At 43.4% G+C, this 12,994-nt stretch overlaps 1 protein-coding gene across 1 annotated transcript in view; it reads right to left on the bottom strand.

The window, feature by feature from the left end:
• Positions 1 to 11,064, bottom strand: part of TMEM200B (transmembrane protein 200B) — a 38,069-nt gene extending 27,005 nt beyond the window's left edge. Inside the window, exons 1-2 of the mRNA XM_070763686.1 lie at positions 10,543 to 11,064; positions 9,643 to 9,791 (exon numbers count right to left, since the gene is read on the bottom strand). The gene's annotated coding sequence lies outside the window, so the exon portion shown is untranslated. The remainder of the gene's footprint in view (positions 1 to 9,642; positions 9,792 to 10,542) is intronic.
• Between the last annotated feature and the right edge of the window lie 1,930 nt (positions 11,065 to 12,994).

Below are 12,994 nucleotides of genomic sequence, written 5' to 3'. Positions count from 1 at the left end.
AGGCAGGGCACTCCAGATGTTTTGCAACTGCCATTCCTTACAATACTCAGCGCATTTCCTATTACGCTGTAACAGCCTCATCTTGAAACAATCAAGTTGAGGAAGGTTGATCTACACGAGGACCCAGTTCAATCAATGCTTAATTTTCTTCCATTCAGCATTGCCTCCCATCTGTTCTTCCTCCTGATGTGATGAAAAGGCGATCAGCTGTGGTCCCTCTTCATCCAAGCCTGACCTCCTTCTGAGTCCAGGTCCACTGAAGACATACCTAGCTACTAGTGAAGGGCTGCAAAAATGTTTACTACCACACTGTAAGTGTGGCTTATTTTGTGGGTGTGGCTTGCCGGCCATGTGTCCAGGTGGGAGTGGTTTGACAATCATGTGACTAGGGGTGGCTTAAAGGTCATGTTACTGGCTTAAGGGTGGCCAACTTGACATCACTCACGTCAAGGGTTTGGGTTAGGGTTAGGGTTCTCCTCATCTCAAAGAGATACAATTTCCCTATCTATTTACTAGTACTGAACATCCAAAATATACTATTTAATTCTATGTATATATGACATGTGTATACATACATATTACACACAGGCACACAAAAATATACATTATCTAAATTGTATGCGTATGCATACACACACACACACACACACATGCACAGCTCTTCTAAAACCATACACATCCAACCTCATTTACTGAGATACGAAAAACATACCCAGAGCCCAGAAGGGAAAAAAATAAAAAAATAAATCAATTTTTTTCCTACCGGTTCTGCGTACCTGACCCTACCCGTAGGAGCCCATCACTGCTAGCGACAGTCTCTCCTGGGCTCAGCTTCTGGAGCCTGCAAATGTAACTGTGAAATTTTCTGGAGCCTTGCCAGATTCCTGCTTGCAGAGCTGAAGCCAAGGAAGAGAAATATTCGTGTGCGATTTTGTGTGTGTGCCTCCTCGAACATATGTGTGTGTGCGGTTTTTAAAAATAGAATTCCCTTTCATTGGAAGCCATGAGGGGGGGGGGTGATCATTCTATGCCAGCTTCAGGCCTGTTATAGATTGCACACCAATTTGGCTGTTGAGGACCAAGAGGACCTCAGATTGAGAATTCCCTACTCCTCCTTACCAAACCCTGAAGATGGATCCTCATGTCTAATTCTGTCACTAGACTTCTGAAAACCAGAAAAGACCCCATTGCAAATCCAGGCTGAAGATGAGAGGAATTAGAGTGTCAGGTTCCCATCTTCCTAAACCAAGACATCTCACAGCCAATCTGAAGAGGGGGACATCTTAGCACCTCTGGTTCCACCATTGTATTTTGAAGATTGCATCTGAGAAGGAAAGATCCTCCTTAAAAGATACTTTGAAAAGGTGTTCAGATCTCAATGGGGTTTGTATATTTCCTCCCTCCCTCCCTCCCTTTCTCCCCTCTTTCTGCCTTCCTTCTCACTTTCTCCTCCCTCCCTTCCTTCTTTCCTTCCTTCTTTCTCCATCCATCCATCCATCCATCCATCCACCCATCCATCCCATTTGAAAACAACTGAAATAATTTCTTCCCCAATCTGAATGAAGACTGGAAAACTTTTCTTTCAGATTTCACCTTTCTGAACACTGGTGATACAGTTCTCATTCACATATTGCCTATCTATAACATGCACTGATTATTGATTCCAAAACAATGCAGAAACAACAGTGTGACCAGGCAAATGCCATACTTGGATCCCAATATCTAATACAAGTAAGTACACCATGGTATTGGTGTGGACACAACATCCTACATGAGTTGCCATCTACTGTGCCCCAAACACCTACATAGAAATGTATATCTAATAGAAAGTTGCTCAGAAAAATTAGTGTTCCTAAAAGGTTTCTAAAACTGCTTCAGTTGGGGAAAAGAAATGGAAGTGAATTAATTTCTTACTCATTATTTATGACATAGTATATCCTGGATCCAGAATTTAAATTCAATTCTGCTTAGGATTTTTTCCCCCAGGACCCCAATTTTACTGGCATGGTGGCATCTCACTTTTACACAACAGCCTACCTTAAATATTACTGGATTTAAATATTGCTGGATGTTTACAAGCCCCCATTTCAAAGCCCTTCCCTCTGTTATCACAAGAAGATTACTTTAATGCAGGTTTATTCCAACTTTCTGCCCCTTTTCTTATGGCATGGAAGAAATAAAATGATCGCCCACAAGCTGTTACACTGCAGTTTTTATCTAGGTTGACATCAACGTTTAATTTTTTCCCCTTTTCTAGCAACAATTCCAGGACAGTCAGATGATTACTACGTGGCTGTCCTATTAGCCTACAAAAACTTGCAGGTCATTAATAAATGTCTCTAACATTGGCTACTTAGCTTCAAGAATGCGACAGAAGATACTTCCCAAAGATCAAGGTCTAATCTTATAAACTTGGCTTTTGTTTTGTTTTGTTTTTTGCCCTTCTCTGTATGTTTGTTTGTTTGTCTGGCTGGCTTCAGGCCACAGTAAAAATTTATCAAAGCATATGCAATTATCATGGAGCAAAATATCATCTCCTCCCCACCTCTTTTCCATGAAAGGCATGGCCTACCCCATACAATTGTGCCAATTACTAATTACTGAAGTGCTTTCATTTCCCCAGACTTGCACATGACTAATTAAATTCTGCTTTTCCACCGGATAATGAAACCACAGTGTCCCTTAAGCAGGTGGTCATAAAACAGATTGGCTACCAATACGGCCTCTTACTTTCAATTCAGAGCGATCCGGTTTCTACCAAGACTGAAGCAGTGGTGGGTTGTAAATAATGTTGCCACCAGTTTAGCAATAGCAATAACATACTAGATTACTTACGGGACCACCCTCTGCTGCATGATTCCCAACATACGGTTAGGTCTCACAGAGTTGACCTTCTCCAGGTCCCGTCAACTAGACAATGTCACTTGGTGGGGCCTAGGGGAAGAGCCTTCTCTGAGGGGGCCCCAGCTCCCCCCGCAAGAATCTGAAAACCTATTTATGCCGCCAGACTTGGGGTCACTGGACCCTAGCCTCTGGCCAATGAATGTGTGGTATGTCTATGGTTTGAATCTGGAAGAATGATTTTTAATGCTTTAGCCTTTTTAGAATCATTTTTTTAGATTAGTCATTTATATTAATTGGATCAGATATGTTATTGTATATTGTTTTTATTGATGTGTTGTGAGCCACCCCGAGTCCACGGAGAGGGGCAGCATACAAGCCAAATAAATAAATAAATAAATGAATGAATGAATGAATGAATGAATGAATGAATGAATGAAGGAATGAAGGAATGAAGGAATGAAGGAATGAATGAATAAATAAATAAACAAACAAACAAACAAACAAATAAATAAACAAACAAACAAATAAATAAATAATAAATAATAAATAAATAAATTTAGACTTATATACCATTTTATAGTGCTTTTATAGCCTTCTCTAAGCGGTTTACAGAATCAGCCTATTGCCCCCAACAATCTGGGTCCACAGTTTACCCACCTTGGAAGGATGGAAGGTTGAGTCAACCTTGAGCTGGTGGTGAGATTTGAATTGCTGAACTACAGCTAGCAGTTAGCTGAAGTAGCTTGCAGTGCTGCACTCTAACCATTGCACCACCCTGGCTCTTCACTCTAACCACTGCGCCACCTTGGTTTGTATATGGGCAGGTTAAGAACCAGTCCAAACCGGGAGCTGGGCTGGAGAAACAAGACTCAAAACACTGTCCTTCCACAATGCATCTTCAGACAGAAGGAGGCATTTCATAATACTCAAGACTTCTTTGATCAGCTAATGGGTAAATTACATATGAAATGACTAAGCAGCTCTTTGGAACATCTTAAAAGCATAAATCTGTGACAGACAATTTTGAAAGGTCTCATATTGATGGGAAGAATGTGTTGAATTGTTATTGGGAGACAACAATGGGTCCAACATCCTATTGATACTCATATATTAATATACTGATGATATTAATTTGGTGATTGTCTCTGGCAGAAAAAAAAAACTTTTTCCCATTGTCCCATCCGTGGGACTACACAACTCCTTCACAAAATCTTCCTGCTACTTATACAACCTTTCCCAACTTTTATTGTCCTCCTTGGCTACGTTCTGGAAGCTGTAGACTCAACAACATCTGGGGAAGACTGGGCTAGACTTAAAGTCTCGTTTCTAGATAGTTTCTCCAGTGATTTTGTAACAGGTTTCTGCACTCCTCTTTCACACTTTTATTACAGTGTAAACATCAAAAATAGGAGGCCTCTCAAAACACAATTCTGTGGCTTGGAGGGAAGGGATGCTTAAAAGCAAATTCTTCCTATGTTCAACAGAGCAACTAGATTTCAAAGAACCTGCCAGGATAAATTTATGGAAAAAGAAAGGTTGACCCATCATCAGCTATTTTTACATTAGCATGTCTGGGAGTAGAACAGAAGAGAGAAACTATATTTGGTTTGTTTAATAGATTCTTCCAAGTCTGGGAAAAGAAACAGAAATAAAAATAGTTCACCTACTGGATCAAAATATTAATGCCTAAGCATATTGAAAATTGCTGGATTGACGTTATTAAAAAACATTATTAAAAATAACCTGGACAAATAAATAAAAAACATTAAACTGCTTGAAGGAAAGCTATATTAAAATAAGCAATTTTATACTTAGCTAATAGCTGAAATTGCAAAGACCAGCAAGCTCTAGAAGTAACAGTCAAGGAGACAGGAAAAATGGGACAAAAGTTAAATTTCAAGAAGACTAAATTAATGATATGTACAACAACTAGCCTTGGAATTGACAACAACTATATTAAAGTGGTAAATATTTTCTTCCTTTTAAAGTCAACAATCAACAGTAAAGGATCAACAATCAAGAAATACACCCCAGACTAAGACTTGATAGAAAAGTTGTAAATTTTGCATGTGCAGAAGCAAAATCTCACTCGGACATGCGTACATGCACACCAGAGCACACTGGTAGCAACGGGAGCAGTAACCCCTGCCTGGTGGAGACCCCCGTTCTAGGGTAAGCCCCGTAAGATTGCTAGTTGTTATTGACATGATACTTCCTTTGAAGAAAATCCTAATCCAAGAAATTTGGATAATACTCGGCAGCCTTAATCAGTGTTGGGGGTTAATTTAAAGAATGCCCGATAACAAATCTGGCCGATATTATTCCCATGAAACCACAGCTCCATCCCTTTGGTTTAGCAAGAAGCAACTCTGTATATCATTGGCTCTTGCTTATAAATAAACATCAACGGGGCTGATTGAAATCTGAAGGATATGTTCCCCAGTGCAATGTTCAGTGGACTTTACTCCACAAAGTAATTAGGCAACTGAATATATATATATATAATTTCAGTTAAACCCAAATAATGGAGATCTGTCCTACTGTTTAGCCCAATGGCATAGACAAGGGGGTGGTGTGGTGCTTATCAACACCACAGTCCTAAAAGAGGAGTGAAAGGTCATCCTTTTGTGATGATAACCTCCTTGCTGTAGGCAAGATTAGGATGGAAGACAACTGCCAGTGCAAGATCCGGTGGGGAAGGGGGCTGAGTTTACTATTGCCTTACCCACTGTTCAGTTCTATTAAAAAAATATTTTTTTCACATTCTCTAATTTTACACAACTCTGATGGGCTGGACTACACATTTCACCAAACAACCCATACATATGTGGGGCTGAGGAACACCGATAAACCAGTGGCAAAATCCAATTTTTTACTACTGGTTCTGTGGGTGTGGCTTGGTGGGTGTAGTGTGGCTTGGTGGGTGTGGCTTGGCATGGCAGGGGAAGGATACCACAAAATCCCCATCCCCTCCCACTCCTGGGGGGAGGATATTGCAAAATCTCCATTCCCTCCCCACTCCAGGAGGAAGGATACTGCAAAGTCCCCGTTCTTTCCCCACTCCTGGGGAGAAGATATTGCAAAATCTCCATTTGCACCACACTCCAGGGGAAGGATACTTCTGGAAGGATACTGCAAAATCTCCATTCCCTCCTCATTCCAAAGAAAATGATACCGCAAAATCCACATCCCCTCCATCACTCCTGGGAGAAAGATATTACAGATTCTTCATTCCCACACTGGGTACAGGCAGACGTGGTATTTGCCAATTCTCTGAACTATTCAAAATTTCCGCTACTGATTCTCCAGAACCTGTTAGAACCTGCGTTAAGCCATTTGTCTAGCTTGGCTCTTCATAGATACAAATAAACTATTTTACATATCATCTACGTTTATCTGTTGCAGTGCAGGTAAGTCCTCAACTTACAACCACAATTGAGCCCAAAATTTCAGTTGATAAGTGAGACAACAATTAAGGGAGCTTTGCCCCCATGTTACAGCCTTTCTCGCCACTATTGTTAAGTGAATCACTGTGGCTGTTAAGTTCTTAATATGTTTTTTAAGTAAATCTGGTTTCCCCGTTGACTTCAAGAACTGGGTATGTCTGAAACGAAGGACCAGGGGAGACAGTGGCAGTGTTCCAATATCTCAGGGATTGCCACAAAGAAGGAATCAAGCTATTTTCCAAGGCACCTGAGGGTAGAACAAGAAGAATTGGGTGGAAACTCAAGGAGAGAAGTAACTTAGAACTAAGGAGAAATTTACTGACAGTTAGAACAATTAATCAGTGGAACAGCTTGCCTCCAGAGGTTGTGAATACAGTACTCCAACACTGGAAGTTTTTAAGAAGATATTTGGTAACTATTTGTCTTAAGTAGTGTAGGGTCTCCTGCCCAAGTAGTGTTCTGCCGGCGTGTGCCAACCGTCCTTAATTACAGGATAATTAGTCCAAGCAGAAACACACACAAGATAGAAGGCAAATAAATGTTCTTTATCAACAGAAGAGAAGAAAAAACTCTCTTTTAAACTTCAAAGGGATTTCTTGTAGCAAGAAGGCACAGTTGAAATACAATACAAGAACAAAGTCCAATTATTAACTCAGTAACTGTGAAATTGGGTCACAGATACTGTTGTCCAAACAGTGATAAACACTCAAAATGAAGTATAATCCAAAGTCCAGGAATCCAAACACAATCAGGAAACAACAATTCACCTTGACGAACTACGATCAGATAATCTTCCACAATGGCCAAGCCAGCACATTGCTATTTTATCAGCAGCTCTAATTACTGGATTACCCAACCACAGGTGGCCTCTGTTATCTCCTGTAATATGTCTTAAGTTGCTCTCTCCTCTGCATAGCTCTACGCATGCGTGGATCTGTCATACGTTCCTCCCCTGAATCCAAAGAAGATAAGGAAGATAAGGAAGATTGATCTCCTCCTGGGGTGTCAGCCAAGCCCCCCTCTTCCATCACACTCACACTTCCTTCATCATCGGATACTTCACTAGTTGACTCTATTGGGAGCAAAACAGGTCTGTGACATGTGGATGTTTCCCCCACATCCACCTCCACATTCCTTGGGGCAGGAGCTGGGCCAGAGCTAACCACAAGTAGTGGGTTGGAATAGAAAACCTCCAAGGTCCCTTCCAACTCTGTGGTTGTTGTTATTATTATTATTATTCACTTGTCAGAATGTCGCAAAAGGGGATCACATGACCCCAGGGCACCTCAGCTGTCATAAATATGAGTCAAGCATCTGAATTTTGATTATGTGACCATAGGGATAATGTGGTGGTCATAAGTGTGAAAAACAGTCATAAGTCACCTTTTTCAGTGCCTTTGTAACTTTTAACCATCCATTAAACAAACTGATGTAAGTCAAAGACTACCTGCATTTTATTTCGTATTGATAATACTGGATCCACAACTTTTCAGAAAGCCATGCATGGTTTGTGGCTTTGTGACATTGGTCTCCAACCTTTGGCAACTTTAAGACTTGTGGACTTCAAGTCCCAGAATTCCTCAGCCAGCTTTCCTCTGCTGGCTGAGGAATTCTGGGAGTTGAAGTCCACAAGTCTTAAAATTGCCAAAGTTGGAGAGCCCTGGAATAAACTACCTTTTGAATCAAGGCAGTCTATTAGCCCAGATAATGGGGTGTTAATTTTAGAAGCCATATTGGTTGTGTTCACATGAAACATGTATATTTTGAGCTATATTCAAGTTGACCAAAGCAGACACCAACTTCTTCTGTTTTATTCTTATTCATAAAACTCTTCTAAAAATACAGGCGGAGAGGTGGGAGGATCACATGTGCAGCTAATTTTACACAGTTACTACTCAAGACACTCTTGAACCTTCACCCAGCACATCTATTCTCTCTTAGAGATTGTAAAGCTCCCCCCTCTCTCTCTCCACGCTGAATTCCCTTTGATCAAACAGGACTGGCTGCTGGCCAAACGCCTTCTACTCACATTGCTTTCTCCTTTAATATCCTTGCCCGAGACACAACCTCCTCTTCCTCCTACCTCCTTTAAAACCATCAACCCTTAGAAGCACTTCTGAGATCCCACCAGACTCATAAAAGTCCTTTAAAAACAACAGAAACTGTCCTGGAGCCAAACATCTGGACTGATGAATTTAAATCCATCAGTTACCACTGCTCCAATTCTCTGTCCAAAGAGGGAAAGCAGCAGACTTTTGATGGATTTAGGATTTTCACTCCCTCTTCCTGAAAACTCCAGAGAACAACAGCAAGGCAACAAATCTTTACAGACGGAAGATAGGGCAAATCCATGTTTTGTCTTCAGCCCCCCCTTAACCCGTCTGAGTCAACGGGCCAAATAAGCATGCAAGAATGCAAAAGATGTGCTTTAATTTATCCGCTTAGCAACGGAGATGCCAGGGCCACCATAAATCCCAATCCTCTTTCTCTGTCACTTTTTTGTTTTGCAATTTATGGCATGCCTCCTTGTAGGTTTACTCCAAATTAAGTGCATTTCATTTCTGTTCCGAGTGCGCAACAGAACCTCAGCTTAAATCAAGGCCCAGCACCCCACACCAGCGTTTGTACTAAGCCCTCAATTCCCAGATTGGCTTGCTCCCCACCACTATATTTTCACCAGTCCCAATTTATGGTGGGAGATACAGTCGCCTCTAGGAAATGACAAGCCATTTCCTCCAGCACAGGTTAAAGGCTTTGCTCATGTGCCTCTGAGAAGTTAAAAAGAACAAAACAACAGCATTGGAAAGGACCTTGGAGATCTTCTAGTCCTGTGGTTCTCAACCTGGGGGTTGGGACCCTTTGAGGGGGTCAAACGACTATTTCACAGAGGTCGCCTAAGACACATAGGAAAAGACACATTCCCCATGGTGTTAGGAACTAAAGCTTCTATTCTGGCGCTTTGGAACATGGTTTACAATCTGACCAATCAGGCATTTACAGTGGGGCTGTCCCTCTGACCTTCCTGCCAATCAGATTAAATCTCTGTTGGGAGAATTGGTGCTAGATTTATGGTTGGGGGTCACCACAACATGAGGAACTATTTGAGGCATTAGAAAGTTTGACAACCACTGTTTTATTCCAACCCCTGCTGCAGGAGACTCTAGACAAGTGGCTGTCCAGCTTCTTCTTAAAAGCCTCCAGTGTTGGATCACCCACAACCTCTGAAGGCAAACAGTTCCACTGGTTATTTGGTCAGCCCGCAAACAGCACACATAAGCCAGCAATCCTTTTCACCCACTCCAGTGCACAGTTCTCAAGGGGAGAGAAGAAAAGCCTTTAAAACACAACTCACCATCAGCAAGGGAATCGTCCATCACATTAATTCCTTGTTGCCTGAGGTTCTTCCTCACCCATCATTTTCTTCGCTCAGGGGTTTCCTCTCCCAGTAGAAAAGAGGGAGAAGTAAAACTCTACCTTCCCAGCTCCTTCTTCTTGGACCATCTGAAAAACAAGACATCTCAGGAAAATGTGGGCTGCAACCAGCTAGGATCACAATTCCAACCTTTGCAAAGACCCGTTTTGGGACTGGGTGGATGGGTGGGTCGATGGGAGACTTCTGAGCCGACATCCCCAGGCAGCATATTACAAAGAAGTGTGCCCGCAAAGTCGAAGTCACACTGATGTTCCCCAGGCACATGGTTGGCTCTTTTGCTCTGTCTGGGCCAGACCTTTCAAAATTAAAGGTCACCTCGCTCCCTTACCCCACACCATGTCCCAGATACCCCCGGAGGGGGGCGAGGTTCGTTCTTGCCCCCGGGGGGGGGGGTCCTTGCTGCCCATCCTTTTTTAAAAGGGCTTCTGGGAGAAACGGCTGGAAAGGGGAGCTTCCATCCACACTTGTGGCGCATCTCTCTCTCTCTCTCTCTCCCAAGGCAATTTTAAAGGGGATATTCTTGCGTCCCCTGAGCTGCGGGTATTTGAAACCCTTCCTCTGCGGTTTCTCATCCCATAGGTCGAGTCAAAGAGGCGGGGGCGCCAGGCCGATCCACCCACCCGTCCCAGAAGAAGCAGGGAGAAAAGATCGGCTGCAAAGCGGAGCAGCAAAACCCGCCAGCTTTCCGCAAAACCGCGCCACGCGGTGCCAAAGGAAGTTGGAACAGAGCGCGCGTGGACAGATAACCCCCCCAGCTCTTTCCCCAACGGGGATAGAGCCCCCCTTTCCCCCCACCAACTACCCTCTCTCCTCAGTTACCTTCTCGGGCTCCCCCCAGTCTGGACGGTCGCTCCGGGGGCTCTTTCTTCTTCTCCTCCCCCCGGCACGGAGGCGCCTCCGGGCCAACCGCGGCTGGCCAAACACCCGGGCACTTCGCCCCCGCCCCGCGTAGAGCAAGATGCGTTTCCCCGCTCCCCAAATTGGGGCGGGGGGGAAGAGACGGTAGGAAAACGGGTGGGTGGGTGGGAGAGAAGGCGACAGCGCCGCGTTGCAGCCCGTCTGATCCTGAGCCTGCCTCCGGAGCCAGACGGCAACCGTCTTGCGCCCTCCTTTCCTTCCCTGGCGCGCAGTTGGCGTTCTTTGCTCCTCCGGCTTTGCTTTTTTGCGCCCAGACTGGCTCGGCTCCGCTCTCTTCTTTGCAGTCGTGCGTCCCGGTCCTGCCCAGGGACTGGACTTCCCGCTCTCCACCCCCCCTTCTCCCTCTCCCCCGCCACTCCGCCCGCGTCCACCTCCCGCCTCCGCCGGCCCGGAATCAGGCTTGTATTTGGAGCTACTTTGCCCAACAGGCTTGCGAGGAGGTGGGATGGAGGGGAGGAAAGGGGGGGAGTCCAAAGAGCCCCCTCGCTTCCGGGAGTCTCACTTTCTCTTTTTCTCACCAACTTGCCGAGGGAAAGTTGTCCTCCCCCTCCCTCGGCAACAAACTCCCAAGAATAAAGCTTTTCCAGCGTATAGCCAGGGGAAAAAAAGGTTTGGGGACATGAAATATCCTGCCTGCCTGCTTGCCTCTCTCTCTCTCTCTCTCTCTCTCTCTCTCTCTCTCTCTCTCTCTCTCTCTCTCTCTCTCTCTCTCTCTCTCATCTATCTTTCTATCTATTTTTCTATCTTTCTATCTACCTATCTATCTATCTATCTATCTCTACCTACCTACCTACCCATCCATCTTTCCATCCATCCATCCATCCTATCTATCTATCTATCTATCTATCTATCTATCTATCTATCTATCTATCTATCATCTATCTATCTATCTATCTATCTATCTATCTATCTATCTATCTATCTATCTATCATCTATCTAGTCAAGTAGTATTGGTGGTATACAAAGATAAAACAATGTTCACTGCAATGTTCACTGGCTAATCGATTCCTGGATCGCCTTGGGGGAATTGAGCTCTGTAGCCATCCACCTACCTAATTGTCGGTGTGTTGGGATCACGTTACCTGCTGGATGGTCAGCTGTCCCGAAATCTGCAGAGGGGATGACTTTGTATTTACTTTACCAAAAAAAAGAAGAAGAAGCATTGAAGTTCAGAGATTTGCAGCTGGCTGAAATAAGTATTTTAGGGGCTTGTTTTCTCCCCCTCCCACCCCCACCCCTTTTTCAAACAGTAAAAACTATATTTAAACTGCAGGCCAAAGTAGGGCACCATCAAAGAACAAAGCAAGATCCAGTACCAGCTGGGTAATTTTTTCCCTCCTGCCTCAAACTTGTTTATCTGGACTGGAGGAACTGTGAAACTTGGAAGCCCCTTTTGTTAAAGCCCTTGCCAAAAACACTTTTCCCTCTGTTCCTTCCTCTTTGGGAAGGGAATCAAAATTCTCACGCTTGAAAGAAATGGGATATCTGACACCTTCGAACTAAACTTCTAAAGTTTAGTCCTTAGTCTCTCCACTGTTGACCTCTCCCGAGTCCTAGGTTGGTAGTAAGGGGTGTGCATAGGTGCACCAGCATGCCTTCTGTCCCCTGTCCTAATGTTTTTCTCCTACTAGTATCATGCATATAAATATTATTATATCTTTGTATATCACCAATACATACTTTACAAAAAAAATAAATTTAAAAAATAGAAATAAAAAAATAGTCACTCAACGTGTGGAAGAAACCTTTGTTTAAAACAATGGAGATTAAAGTTGAACATGGTAGAAGAAGACAAGGACAAAACCAAACCAATGAAGTTGAATGTGGCGGTGAAAAAGTTAAGGACTGGATAGCTGGGGGGATGTAAACTCAGGCGTGTCTCCTTTCCTCAGTGCCCCAAACACATATTTATTTTGCTTAGTGGTTAATCCAGGACAGTTGGAGTATCGAGTGTCTTCTGCAGCAAATTGGATGATGTTGAATCAGTAACATGTGTGCTGATGTCATTGTATAAATATCACCCCAGCATATTTCAATCCCAACTTTTGGTACAAGTACAGTGGTACCTCTACTTAAGAACTTAATTTGTTCTGTGACCAGTTTCTTAAGTAGAAAAGTTTGTAAGTAGAAGCAATTTTTCCCATAGGAATCAATATAAAAGCAAATAATGTGTGCAAACCCATTAGGAAAGAAATAAAAGCTCGGAATTTGGGTGAGAGGAGGAGGAGGAGGAAGAGGAGGAGGACAGTCACCGCTGAAGGAAGAAGGTGAGGTGAGGGGAACCAAAAAAATCCAAAACTTTAAGGTTAAAAAAAAAAGAGGGACTCTGAGGCGGCGAGGAGGAGTACGCAC

This window comes from Erythrolamprus reginae, chromosome 11 (genome assembly GCF_031021105.1).
Source record: "Erythrolamprus reginae isolate rEryReg1 chromosome 11, rEryReg1.hap1, whole genome shotgun sequence".
Lineage (NCBI taxonomy): Eukaryota > Metazoa > Chordata > Lepidosauria > Squamata > Dipsadidae > Erythrolamprus > Erythrolamprus reginae.
The sequence above is the reverse complement of the archived record's forward strand: the minus strand, read 5'-3'. Positions and strand labels throughout refer to the sequence as shown.